The sequence below is a fragment of the Triticum urartu genome, chromosome 1A (assembly GCF_056163025.1).
Source record: "Triticum urartu cultivar PI428250 chromosome 1A, HENAU_Tu73, whole genome shotgun sequence".
NCBI classification, from domain to species: Eukaryota; Viridiplantae; Streptophyta; class Magnoliopsida; order Poales; family Poaceae; genus Triticum; species Triticum urartu.
In genome coordinates this window covers 144033109-144046972 of record NC_141873.1, presented here as the reverse complement: position 1 = coordinate 144046972, position 13864 = coordinate 144033109, and the positions used below count along the sequence as shown (strand labels likewise).

At 45.7% G+C, this 13864-nt stretch overlaps 1 long non-coding RNA gene across 1 annotated transcript; it reads left to right on the top strand.

Moving 5' to 3' along the window:
• The first annotated feature begins 11277 nt into the window (after positions 1-11277).
• Positions 11278-13325, top strand: LOC125551548 (uncharacterized). Its single transcript, XR_007302783.2, has 2 exons — positions 11278-12251; positions 12337-13325. It is a non-coding gene; the product is annotated as an uncharacterized LOC125551548 (long non-coding RNA).
• Positions 13326-13864: the final 539 nt, after the last annotated feature.

Sequence of the window (13864 nt, the reverse complement as noted above, 5' to 3'; positions counted from 1 at the left end):
GCGGAGCGCAAGGAGGCGGGTAAGGAGTACCCAGTTCAGCAACTGGCTTATTATGTCAGTGAGGTATTAACTGAGTCCAAGGAATGATATCCACATTGGCAGAAGCTGGTGTTTGGGGTGTTCAAGGCAAGTCACAAGTTGAAGCATTAGTTTCTTAGTCATCCTATTACTGTGGTTAGCTCTGCTCCTTTTGGTGATATTATTCCAAACAGAGAAGCCACAAGCCGTGTTGCTAAGTGGGCAATTGAACTTGGACCTCATAATTTGAAATATGTGCCAAGAATAGCAATCAAGTCTCAAGCTTTGGTGGACTTCATAATGATTGGACAGAGTTGCAGACACATGAGGAGAAGCCTGACAACACATATTGGACAATCCACTTTGATGGATCCAGGCAGTTGGAAGGCTCGGGGGATGGAGTTATTCTAATGTCCCCATGAGGTGAAAAATTTAGTTATGTTTTAAGATTAATGTTTCCTTGTACTATTAATGACTTTAAGCCGGGTCAGGTGCCTGGGCGACTCAGATCTTGTGGTGTAGCAAGTCTCCGGCAAGTGGGAATCTAAAGACCCGCTCATGGCGGCTTATCGCCGGGCGGTTGAAAATATTGCTGGTCACTTTAAGGGTTATCAGATAGATCACCTTGATCGATGGAAAAATGAGGCGGCTGATGCACTGTCCCGACTTGGATCTCAACGTAAGTCGGTGCCCCCTAATATATTCCTCGATGTGTTACACAATCCTTTGGTCAAGTTACTGTCTGAGGAAGACATTGCTGTCCCTGACCCGGAGGCACAGTTGGTGGTGACTCTTCATGCTATTCCTGACTGGACGTTGTCTTATCTGGCTTATATGACTCGGGGCGAGTTACCCGAGGATGAAACTTTGACGTGACAGATCACCAGGAGGTCTAAGTCTATGACTATTATCAACAACATGTTACACCGATGTAGTGTGACAGGCGTGTTCCAACACTGTGTTTCTCCGAAGGAGGGCCATGAACTTTTACGAGAGATTCATGAAGGCGATTGTGGTCATCATGCCGACTCAAAATCCTTGGTGGCTAAAGCTTTTCGTCATGGGTTTTACTAGTTAACGGCTCATGCTGATGCAGAGGATATTGTTAGCAATTGTGATGGGTGTAAGAGATTCTCCATACAAGCTCATGTGCCGGCTCAGGAATTGAGGATGATCCCAATAACTTGGTCGTTTGTGGTCTGGGGGCTTGATATGGTTGGATTGTTCAAGAGATCTAAGGGATAAGAAGACCCACCTTCTGGTGGCGGTTGACAAGTTTACCAAGTGGGTTGAGGCGGAGCCAGTTAGCAATTGTGATGCGGTGACTACAGTTCAGTTTGTTAAAAAGCTGATCTTCCATTTTGGTTATCCCCATAGTATCATCACTGATAATGCATAGCACTAATCTGTATAAGGGTGCTATGAAAGAGTTATGTCAAAGAGAGCATACCACGTCTTGATGTTTCCTCAGTGGCTCATCCATAGTCTAATGGTCAAGCAGAACGGGATAACCAAGAAATTTTGAGAGGCATTAAGCCCCGGCTTATGGTTCCTTTGGAGCGAACGCCGGGTTGTTGGGTTGAAGAGCTCCCTCCAGTCCTTTGGAGTATCAGAGCCACCCCTAATAGATCAGCAGGCTATACACCTTTCTTCATGGTTTATGGCGCAGAGCCGGTTCTCCCAAGCGATATCCATCATGACTCACCCAGGGTGGCGGCTGATGTGGAAGCTGATAATGAGACGACACGCCAGAACGCACTTGATTCTTTGGATGAAGAGCATGATCTTGCGGTGGCTCGTTCAGCAATCTATCAGCAAGACCTACGTTGCTATCACAGTTGTAGGGTTCGAGGCCGGACTTTTCAAGTGGGAGACTTAGTGCTCCATTTGATTCAAGATTAGACATGGACGCATAAGCTTTCACCACCTTGGGAAGGACCTTTTGTGGTCTGCAAAAACCTCAACAACGGGTCCTACTGCATCATTGACATACGAGAGAACAAAGATTCCCGCACATCTGAGAAGGAGACCAACAGGCCGTGGAACATTGCTCATGTTCGGCCTTACTACACTTGAGTCCTTGGCTCTCATCATTGTATATACCTTCATGGATGTACTTACCTTTTTATGATCAGTACAATAAAGCCGGCATCCCCAAGTTTCGGGGCCTTTGTCGTTTCATCTCAATTTTTTTGAGCAAGAGTCATTATGGATTAGTCATAAGGTCATTTGGGGGGCTTCCTGCTCAATGAGCATAGCTTTTATAACCCTCTTGATCGGCTTTCATGCCATATTTTAGGTCATTTGGGGGCTTCCTACTCTATGAGCATAGCTTTTATAACCCTCTTGATCGGCTTTCATGCCATATTCTAGGTCATTTGGGGGCTTCCCGCTCTATGAGCATAGCTTTTATAACCCTCTTGATCGGCTTCCATGCCATATTCTAGGTCATTTGGGGGCTTCCTACTCTATGAGCATAGCTTTTATAACCCTCTTGATCGGTTTTCATGCCATAGGTCGCTTGGGGGCATCCTGCTCTATGAGCATAGCTTTTATAACCCACTTGACCGACTTTCATGCCATAACTGGGTTGAACCTGCCTGTTTGCAACTTGCTACTCCACTAGGTGACCCGCCGTACTCTTGATAGTCAATCTTTTAAATAATACCCTGAACTCGCCAAGGTTACAACGGCGGCTTATGTCACGTGAGAGCCGGCTTACAGTGAGCTAGGATAAACTCACTTGTCTGCTTTAGTCTCTCCGCTATGTGCCCCGTTCGTACTCTTAATAGTCAATCTTTTCAATAAGACCCTGAACTAGTTAAAGTTTGAAAGAAAGATTTATGTCACGTGAGAGCCGGCTTATGAGATGATAGGCTTTCATGCCAAGCTTCTTTGAAGCAAACAACTGAGTTTTTCAAAAACCAATATGTTTTGGTCATGCCCTAGAAGCCAGCTTAACATATATTTAAGTCATACATACTCTATGTTTCTGTTTTGCAGAAGTTTTTGCATATGAAAATTTTCCGGGTCATATATGATCCGGGTTATATTGCTCTACATTGGGCTTACCGAGGCTATAAGCTGCCACAGTGATCTTTTTAAAGACTGGATATGCCTATAAGTCGCCCTGGATTGCTGGGTTATTTAACTCGCCCTGGATTGTGACTATAAGTCGCCAGTACAAGACACTGTTGGATCTTTTACAGATTATATATCAAGCTTTCAAGAAATTTTGGCAAATTTGAAAGGCCAAATGTGCATATATAAGGCAAGATTAAAAAGATTACGTTGTTGAAGCATAGTTGGCAAAACATGGACGAAGGGATGGCAGAGCAGATAACTGTTTTTCAACTACCTATTACAAAGCTACAGTTGAGCCCAAAAGTTTTCTGATCAAGTGTTTCTGGAGTTACATCACTCCGTTGAGCCGGCCTCAGCGCCGTCCAGGTTCTGTCCTGGCGGGTTATTGTCATCATGGCGCCTTGAGGTAGAGGTCTCTGGGTCATCCCGTGCCGGCTCTTCATCGTCTACCATCTGGAGATCAGTCGATGTCCAGTTGATGCCAGTTAACGCTTCAAAGGTCACCTCAGTGTTAAGAATAAGGTAAGGGTCAATATCAGGAGCGAAGATATGCTTACGCCTTTGAGGGATCAAGTCCACAATATCATGCATTGGCATCTTAATACGAGTGTTGTCTCTGTCGTAAGCCGGCTGATAGTTGGTCAAATCCAGCTCCTGTGCAAGTTTACACGCCAAGGGCCGCATCTCTCGGACGCATCTATTGAAATCAGCCTCTTCAAAGATAGACCCATCATCATTGAACTCCGGACACCCGGCAGGCATCTCTTCCAGGTCTAACTCTGATTGCCAACTTCCTTCAACTTCAAAAGCATGTTTTGACCAAGGCTTGCACTTCTTGCACCTGTTCAGTACTTTGCACATGAGTTAACAGGTGGGTTAGAAATCACATATTATGAGTCACCAGGCAGGTTAAAGCACTTTAAAGCAGATGATGCGATGCACGTTAAACTTACCAAAGATGGTGGCTGTCATTTCAGAGATATGTTGTTTTAAGCCGGATAACTCTTCAGTCACCGGTTTAAGCTGAGCTTCAACATCTTCTGCTCTCTTCAGAAGATTGGCCTTCTCAGTTTCCAAGGCGGCTCTTTCTTCATCAAATTTGGCCTTGATCTTCTCAACATTTGCAAAGATGATTTTAGGCTTAATTCAGCGTTGGCGCATTCACTTTACTGCGTCTCCAGGTTTTTCTTCAACTCGGCGATGTTTGACTCGCTCACACTCAAAGCTTCCTGCCAAGGGTGACATGCAATGTTAAGATGGTTAAGTTCATATTCAACAATGGTATTTAAGTCCCAAGCACATTGCAAGCAATATACTTGGCACTTGGGGGCTAATGTAGGTCATTTCAATTTATATTATGGACCCATCTCAAGATAAGCCGGCCTTGGGGGCTGCATATTTGGTTCTCACAAGTGATTATAAGACCCGGTTCATCTTATCAAAATAAGTCGGCCCTTGGGGCTACATATTTGGTTCTTGGAAGTGATTACAAGACCCGGCTCGTTTTATCAAGATAAGCCGGCCCTTGGGGGCTATACTTTTGGAATTTTTCACAAGTCTCGAGCATACTCAATATTATTCCTATACTTAAGACTTGGGGGATAGTATGAACATATATATATGCAAGGCTAAAGAGGAGTTTGATATATTCATACCTCATATTTCTGCTTCCTCAAATGGACTAACCAGGCTTCCATGTCCTGGCTTGTGTGAAGGCGGCTTAAATAGCCTGCATATACCTCACCTGTGTTGAATGAGGAGTAGCTCTCCGGATCCAATTTGGCCTTGCCTTTCTCCAATGAAGCTGATTCATCTTTGGTGCTAAGCTTGGCTAGCATCATGGAGGCTCCTGGCACTACATAAGCTGTCCCAGTAATAGTAATATCATCAGAGTTCTTAGGAGGGATTTCTTCAGTTGATTGGGCAGGAGAAGTAGGCTTAGGACTTGGCGGGTCATGGCTAGGCGCCAGGTTAACATTGGTGTCCATGGGTTCAAGAGTTGCAGCGTCCGTTTGTGGAGGCGGGTCATTTTGCTGGCTGGCAGGGTCTTCAGGGTCTTGGATTGGGCCCTCAAGGGTTTCCAGTAGTTGCTTCTCTAGCTCAGAAGCTTGGGAGCCTTGGAAGAACCATCCACTTTCTGCTTCTTGCTAGTCTTGGCCTTGGCCCTGTGATAAAAGTATACAAGCTTATGAGTATATGGCAATAAGTTTTTATCAACAAATGAAAACACTTACCTGTGGACAACAACGAAAGCGGGAAGCTGTGTTCCAGTTGAGTCTTCGGATGATGGAGGCATTCCCTGATAGTTTGAATCAGAAGGATTAAGAGGTTGATGCATGAGACTAGATTGTGGAAGTTATATAGTCGGGCTATGAGGCACCTCATTGCGGCATTTTCGTGGAGCTGGTGTGTTGGATAAGTCGGCCACGAGATCTTCAGTGTTGCCACTCCGGGTCAGATGCCTAGACTCGTGCTGCTGCTTCTTCAAAAGAAAGTTGGGGTCCAAATGAGCAAGAGGGTGGAAACTCTTATTTTTCGGATAACCCGCCGTGTTTTCTTTCTTGGCAAAGGTTCTGAGTCAGAGGAGATGGGAATTACCACTTCTATGTTGGCCTGGCTTGTTTCCACTTCTTCCTAAGAGGAATCAACATCAATAAGTTGCATAAAAAGAAGACCAAGGGAGTCAAGTTCTACCTCCGACTCATCTAGCTCGAGAAGCTCTTGTGTTGTTTGTTTTTTACGGCGACCGATGCCACAAGACTTCGTTTCTTTTGTATTTTTGGTGGGCGGGGTGGCAATCAACTTCTTCTTCCAGAAATAAGAGTCAGCCTATATACATATATGCGCAATAGTGTAAAGGAAATGAAGTACGGGAGATAGATAAACAAGATGAAGATTTATTCAGAACACTTACAGGAGGAGCCGGGTTAAGAGTCAGAAAGGATTCAATCCCACTTTACTGTAGTTTTCTAGAGACTCCCCAAGCGGTGTCTTAACTGTGTCATTGATTTCTTTATCAGTTAAACGTGTTTGATTGTAACGCTGTGAGTCCTTCATATCACCAGTGTATTGACATATTAAGCCGTTGCGTCGGCTCAGTGATAAAATCCTTCATGCGACCCAGCAGCGGGTCAAATCAACTCCAGTTATGTCGTTGGCTATTAAAGCCCTTATCTTTGAAAATGTGCGGGCATACTGGGTGCGTTCCGCGGCAGTCAGCCGACCCGGAAGCTCGCTGTTGGTGTTGAGCCGGTAGGGGCGATAACCCAACAAGGGATTTTCTCCAGCTGGAGAGGTGTCCCTGCAATAAAACTAGGTATAGTTCTAGTCCTTGGGGTGGCTAGGTAGTGTAGCTGAGGGGAAGGTTACATCTCTTCGCCTTTGGATGGAAACACCTCCAAGCTCTAAACTGGGCCCTTCAGTCATTTCAGTTTGGCGGTTGATATAAAATAAATCCTTGAAAAGGTCAAAAGTGGGCTCCACTTGAAGGTACACTTCACAGAATACTTGAAAGTGACATAGATTGGAGATGGAATTGGGTCTAATGTATTAGGGATGAAGGTTGTAAAAATGCAAGTCGTCCAGGAAGAATTTTGACCTGGGTGGTGAAAATCCACGAAGGAGGTGATCTGAGAAAATGACAACTTCACCCTCTGCAGGTTGAGGAGTAGTTTTAGGATCGGGAACCTGCCAGTGGATAACCTCTTTAGCTGGCAAGACCCCCATATCCACATACTCGTTTAACATAAGATATGAGACTCTGGAAGCAACCTTGTCGCAAGAAGTGGGAGTCTTAGTCATGATCGACCGGGTTAAAAAGCTATGACCAAGGAATAAAGGTATGGCAGGTTAAAATTGTAATGGTAAGCTGCCCAAGTAATTACATGACATTTCAGCAATAATGAGCTAGTTATGGTTAAAAGACTACAAATTGTGGTGAGCCATTAAGAAATTATAAGCCGCCCTGGCCATGGAGTGAAGTAACTATCAGGTTATGAGAATATCGCGGGTTAAGCTATGAAAGTATAAGCTGACAACATGTTGGCGGGTAAATTGAAAGAAGCAGTTTTGGGGCCTCTTGGCGGTTTACAAATTCAGTGTTAAGCCGCCCAAAAGGTGAAAGGCGGGTCAATTGTCTGTGGATCCAAGATTGCTGAAATTTTGCTAAGTATGGGACAAACAACTTTCACAAGTTTGCAGCTATGTTCACTTATCTACAAATAATACAAAAAGGTGAGTAATTGCTAAACCTAGAGCGCAGCAGTGGAAGAACTAGCAAGCTATGTATTGATTCGAAAAAGGAAGGGATCTATTCTAGATACAAGAGGAAAGCCAAACTACTACCGTGTCACTCTCATAGCATTTTTAGATTGAAATACGGGTTTTATACACAAGCGGGATGAACTCAAAAGAACACCGATGAACTCTATGAAAATGGATGAACTAATGTGGATCTGAGAGAGAAGGATGATACCTGAAGGCATTGAAGGAGAGAGGATGCTACTTCTTGGGCTTTCCTTGGTTTTTCCCTTGATGAGGAAAGGGTGATGCAGCACCGTAGAGGTAAGTATTTCCCTCAGTTAAGAACCAAGGTATCAATCCAGTAGGAGAAGAACGCGCAAATCACCAATACCTGCACAAACAATCAAACACTTGCACCCAACGCGATAAAGGCGTGTCAATCCCTTCACGGTCACTTGCAAAGGTGAGATATGAGAGAGATAAATAAAATTAAACAAAAGATAACTAAATATTTTTGCCTTTTTTGGTTTATAGATCTGAAAATAAAAGATTGCAAAAATAGTAGATTGGCAACTAATATGATGGAAAATAGACCCGTGGGCCATAGGTTTCACTAGAGGCTTCTCCCTTGAAGGCAAATAATACAGTGGGTGAACAAATTACAGTCAAGCAATTGATAGAAAAGCGCAAAGTTATGACGATATCCAAGACAATGATTATGTAATTGATCAGAAGTAATATAGCAGGGTTTTTGCGCCCAAACTACGGATGTCGAGTTATCCACAGGGATCTAGAACTTCGATGCACACATTCGAAACATTCAGAACAACTGAACAGATGAATCAAACTGTAGTGACAATAAGCAGCCACTAGAACAAGGTAAAACAAAATAATATGCAGCAAAGGTAAAGGGTTCAGAAATAAGACTGTCTGTTTTTAGTGATTTTCTTGTAATCAATCAGACAAGTAACACTAGCACATGGAAGATAGTTCAGACATCACACACAACTCATGTGACCAAATAAAGTGACAACAGCTCACAAGAGAATAACTACTAACTTAATATCCAGCAAAGGGTCACGACAATTCAGAAAGGATACATGAGGGTTCAGCAAAGATGCACATGTTACAGAGTAAATTTCAGACCCAATAGTGCATATATTCAGAGAACAGGAACAAGAGAAGAGAGAGGTTCAAGCTGTAGATGTTGCAGGCAAAGAAGAGTAGCAGTAGAGGATCCTTGGGGTAGAACTACAGCGTGGTGAAGAAGTCTTGGTGAAGATCAGCAGGGGAGGACCCGGCCTTGAGAAGTAATTGTGGCGGCCTTCGAAGGAGGTAAGCCAACCACCCAGAGTAGAGCACCACCAGGGTCCGGCGTCCCACTGTTGGTGTCGAGGAGATGCCGCAGCGATGGTCGTCGGAGTTGGAGCAGAGCAGCACGAACATCAGTGATGAAGAGAAGAAACAGAGGTTGAAGGTCAGGAAGGAGAGGCCTCGCGGTGGATCAATCACGCCGCAAGCCTCCCGAAAACCTCGATCTAGTTCTCCCTCTCGTTCCCCTCGATCCCTGTTTTCTGCGTTGCTGTAGATCTGGTGGTTGGTAAGCACCCTGGAGGGCAGCGAGGAGGAGGAGAGAAAAAGGCAGCCGGCCCTGGTGGTTTTCTTTCCTTCAACCCCCTCTACTCCTCTGCTCTCTCGTGGCCTCGCACGTAGGATCAGACATGTGTTTGGATGGTCGCGCCAGACCAGCTCTCACGCGCATGAGCAGACATCTCTTCTTCTCTGTCTGACTAGGTGCGCAAGTCCCTGGTTCTTTTCAGCTCGCCCCTTCTAGTTCTATCTTTTCGCACAAGATGATCCCTAGCTTGAAGGTTGTATACACTTTCAATGAAGTTTGGGTGCCTAAATGCACCAGTCCTGCAAGATATGAATAAGTGTTGTAAAAATATCATAATAGGAATATTTCTATAAGAATGAATACTTTATAAGTAAAAACTGTGGTCATAGGTTTGATTTGTTATGCAAAAAGGCTTGAAATACTATATGAATGAATGTGCTATCAATTTCCCCCACACCCAGATCTTTGGTTTCCCTCAAGTAAAGGAAAATGATGGTGACACAAACCACACTGCCTAGTAAAGATGCACTTTTGGATAGATAGTAATTCCGACAATACTAGAACTAGGAAATTGTACTCTACTAAAGCTAAATTGCGATAAGCAATAATTTATAACACACTGTAATGTTCCAAGTCAATGGTCTTGAGTGAAAGTGAATCCTATTAATCAAGAGCTAGCTGTGTCTTCAGCCCTAAGATAAGCTGGGACCCCAAAATCAATTAGAAAAACAAGTTACTTATTGAATTTAAAGCACAAGTGATGATATTATATCAGTCTCATCAAAGGAACATACCACCGAAACCTAGAACATGGTATACACCTGGCTCAGCCAATTATTAGATTTTTTTTGTTATTGTCTCCCCAAAGGAACATACCACCGATCCAGAGTACATGGTATACACCTGGTTCGACAATTATAGCATTTTTATATAAAATTTTACAGTCCAATCTACCAGATTTCACAAGCCACCGATCCAGGGAACATGACATGGTACTGTAGGTCGATCGGACTTAAATTACTATAAACATATTATATATTTATTTGAAAATTACTTAGCTTAAGTAAAATAGGAGTAATTGAAAGAGAAATCCATAGCTAATGGCACTAATTTTCACAGACTATAGATCCAGAGATCATAGTTACTACTTAAGTGCCACTAGTTACTTAGCTTAACTTGGGACAGTCAGACACAGCACGTCAATTCATCAGTAGGTTTCACTTAGACTCAAGGCATTCCCATTGAACATTTACACGGAGGTATAAAATATTCATTATGACAATTTACCATAAGAAGAATACAACTTCAAAGTTTTAGTATTAAGAGAATTGACAATCTTCTTGGGGTGAATCCTACTTTGAAGTGATGAGTAATGTGTCACAATGCAGAAAAAGAAAGATTTTCAATGCGGTTAAATGCCACATCTCATACTGAATTTTCTAAAGGTTGCTTCAAGTGGAACAGAATCACCTGGTGTTTGTATAATCTTCTCCCCTAGTTTCTTCTCTCCACTCTTCTTTGTTTGTGTTCCCTGTTTGTGCTCCCCTTGCCTTTATTCGCTGAAAAAGAAAGACATAGACAGATAAAAACTTTTCTATGAAAACTAAATAAGGAAAAGAACTTATTAAGCATTCATATTGCCTCCTGAAAAGTGCTTGTTTTAGGTCTTTAGCTCGACCATGTCTCTTCAGTGGGGTCAGGGTCCTGCAGGGATTGATACCACCTCTTGGCTCCCCTCGCCTTCTTGAATTTCCTTCTCCAGGTCTTGATCTTCGCTTGCATTCTCGTCTTCAGAAATCAGAGGTGTGTCTCCAGGGATGTAAGGCTTTAGTCTTTGACCATTTACAAGGAAGAGACCTCCAGAAGAACTTTGCACTTGGATAGCACCACTTTTCAGAATCTTCTTCACCTTGCAAGGGCCATACCATCTTGACTTGAATTTACAGGGAAATAAATGAAACCTAGTACCGTAGACCAATACCAACTGTCCAAGATGAAATTCTTTCCTCAATATATGCTTGTCATGCCAGATCTTGGTCTTTTCTTTGTAGATTCTTGCACTCTCGTAAGAGTCAGCTCTCAGTTCTTCCATTTCACAGAGTTGAAGTTTTCTATGTTTTCCTGCTGTATCAAGGTCCATACTGAGTTTCCTTAGTGCCCATTGAGCTTTATGTTCAAGTTCAACGGGTAGATGGCATGCTTTTCCATATATTAACCTAAATGGTGACATTCCAATTGGTCTTTTATAAGCTGTCTTATATGCCCACAGTGTGTCTGTGTAACGCCCCGAGGCCGATGTGCCAGGTGTCTTCCTGTTATTCGCTGTTGTTGCCATGTCATTTGCTTGCGTGTTGCATCTTATCATGTCATCATGTGCATTGCATCATCATGTTTTAAAACTTGCATTCGTCCGGGTTCTCCGATTTCTCTCCATTGTCCGTTCTGAGCCCAACCACACTTGCACGCGCCCGCGACATGTCCGAAATAGTATTTTATAAGTGGCTGGGAAATGTTCTCGGAATGGGATGAGAGTTGACTTGTGGTCTTATTATAGTGTAGATCGACCGCCTGTCAAGTTTCATCGCATTCGGAGATCGTTTGATGCCCCAACGAATAACTATAGCGACAATATAGCTGGTCTATCGTCGGACGTTTTCGGTCTCCGGAAACCATCGCCGGGCCTCTCTCTTTTCTTTTCTCTTAGCTCAAGACCGTCTGCAAAGTCCACTACCTACCGCCAGGCCTAGCCTAACCTCTCTCGTCAGCCCGCGGCCCTCCTCGCGCGCGCGTCCGAAACTGTCCCGGACCCGACCCGGACAGTCGTCACCGTTGGGTCCGGATCATCCCCAAACATCTACAAAATATCACCGTTTTATCATTTGGACTCCCTACCTATTCTTTTTCTCTCGACCATCCGATTTTGATCGGAGGGACAAGGTAGCCCCTTCCCAAATCCATCTGCTATAAATATCAGTCCAAAACCCTAGATTTTAGGAGAGTTGTCCCATCTTCCAAATCCTCCTAGTCACCGCCGCCAGTTCTCTCCACCTCGGGATTGCTCCCGATCCAAACCCACCAATCACCCCTAGTCTCCAGATCCGCCACCACCAACCTTCTCCTAGTCTTCCAAGCTAGCCACCTGGTGCTCAGCGCCGCCTCCCTCTTCTGCTCGAGCATGTTTGCTCGAGGAGGAGCCCCCGCTCACTCCTGGATCGACCCAACCGCCGCGCGGGTGACCCGCCGACGACCATCCCGGCCAGCCAGGCCACCAGAGGGCCACCTCACCCTCGTCGGTCCTCTCTTCTTTCTCCCTCCTTTTCTTTCTTCGCGGTCTCCCTCCTCTCATCTCTCGAGCTCTGTCGCTATTTGAGCAGGACCACCGCCGCCCGTCTTCGTCGCCACCACAGGAGCATGCCCTGCCATGGCCACCTCGTTTGGGAGCAAGCTCGCCGACGTCCTCCTCTTCCTAGCGCCGCCCCATCCCCGTGAGCCTGTTGTGCGCCTGCCCGAGGCCCCGAGCAGGAGAGCTCGGCCTCGCCTCCTCGCGTCGTCGCTCTGCTCCGAGCGTAGACCGCGCAGCCGACACTGCCCATCCATGGACAGCCACCCAGCAGCTCCACATCGACCTCTCCGCCCGGACCCGCTTCCTCTGCTTCGCCCCAAGCCGGCGTCCGTCGTCCTCGGTTTCACGCTGCCACCGCCGAGGAGAAGCCCGCGCCTACAGCCCATCCAGCTCGCTGCTCATCCCCGTTGACCGCATCGCCCGCCGGAGTCGCCGCCTCGCCAAGCTCCGTCGTCATGCCGGTGGTCTTCGCGTCGAGGAGCCGGAGTTCAGCCCCCTGCCCCGCATCACGCCCCGGCATCTTCAGCCTCGTGCCATCCAAGCCGGCGTCGTTGCTTGCCTCCTCTGGTGCGCCGCTCCGCCTCAAGACGTGTCCTCGCTGGACCTCACGAGCGCCGCCGCACCTCGACGCCAGCACGTCTCCACGGCCGAATTTCGACCGGTCGAAACCCTCCCTTGCTTCACCCGATCCTGCGCCCGCGAAGTCTCTGCATCGAGCGCCAAGTTCTGCCTCCTGCTCCGCTTCGCCCCTGTCTAAAGCCGATTGAATTGGTGCCAGCGCGTTGACCGCGTCGCTGCCCAAGCCGCCTGCCGTTTTCGCCGAGGCCGCGTCAGGCCCAGCCAACGCCCGCCGGCCTGCCTCTTCCACCGTCTGGGCTTGGCCCATGGTGAGAGAGCCGCAGTGCCCCTTTGTCTTTCTTTTGTTGGGCCTGCTCCAGTTTTAGTTTTGGCCCGTGTAGGTTTTTTTCCCAGTTCTGCGAATTTAGTATTTAACCAGGGATTTACAGATTTGCAGAATAACCCTTGCACTTCTTGCATATAAAAACTCATCAACTGTGCATCATATTAAAATGAATTATATATAAAAAATGCTTAGAATTATGTGTAGGTTAATTATATGCCACTTTCATCCATGTTTAAAATGTCTCAAATGATGTTTGTTTAAATTTGCTCCTATGCGATGTTAAAATGATTTATTCCAAACTAGAGCCCTGTGCAGCACCCCCTCGGGGAAACTCGAGGTTTGGTTTTAGTTGTATGGAGAGCTCATCTGAGTGTGCCCTGAGAACGAGATATGTGCAGCTCCTATCGGGATTTGTCAGCACATTTGAGCGGTGTTGCTGGTCTTGTTTTACGATTGTCGAAATGTCTTGTAACCGAGATTCCGAGTCTGATCGGGTCTTCCCGCTAGAAGAAATATCCTTCGTTGACCGTGAGAGCTTGTGATGGGCTAAGTTGGGACACCCCTGCAGGGGTTTGAACTTTCGAAAGCCGTGCCCGCGGTTATGGGCAGATGAGAATTTGTTAATATCCGGTTGTAGAAAACCTGAAGTTGACCT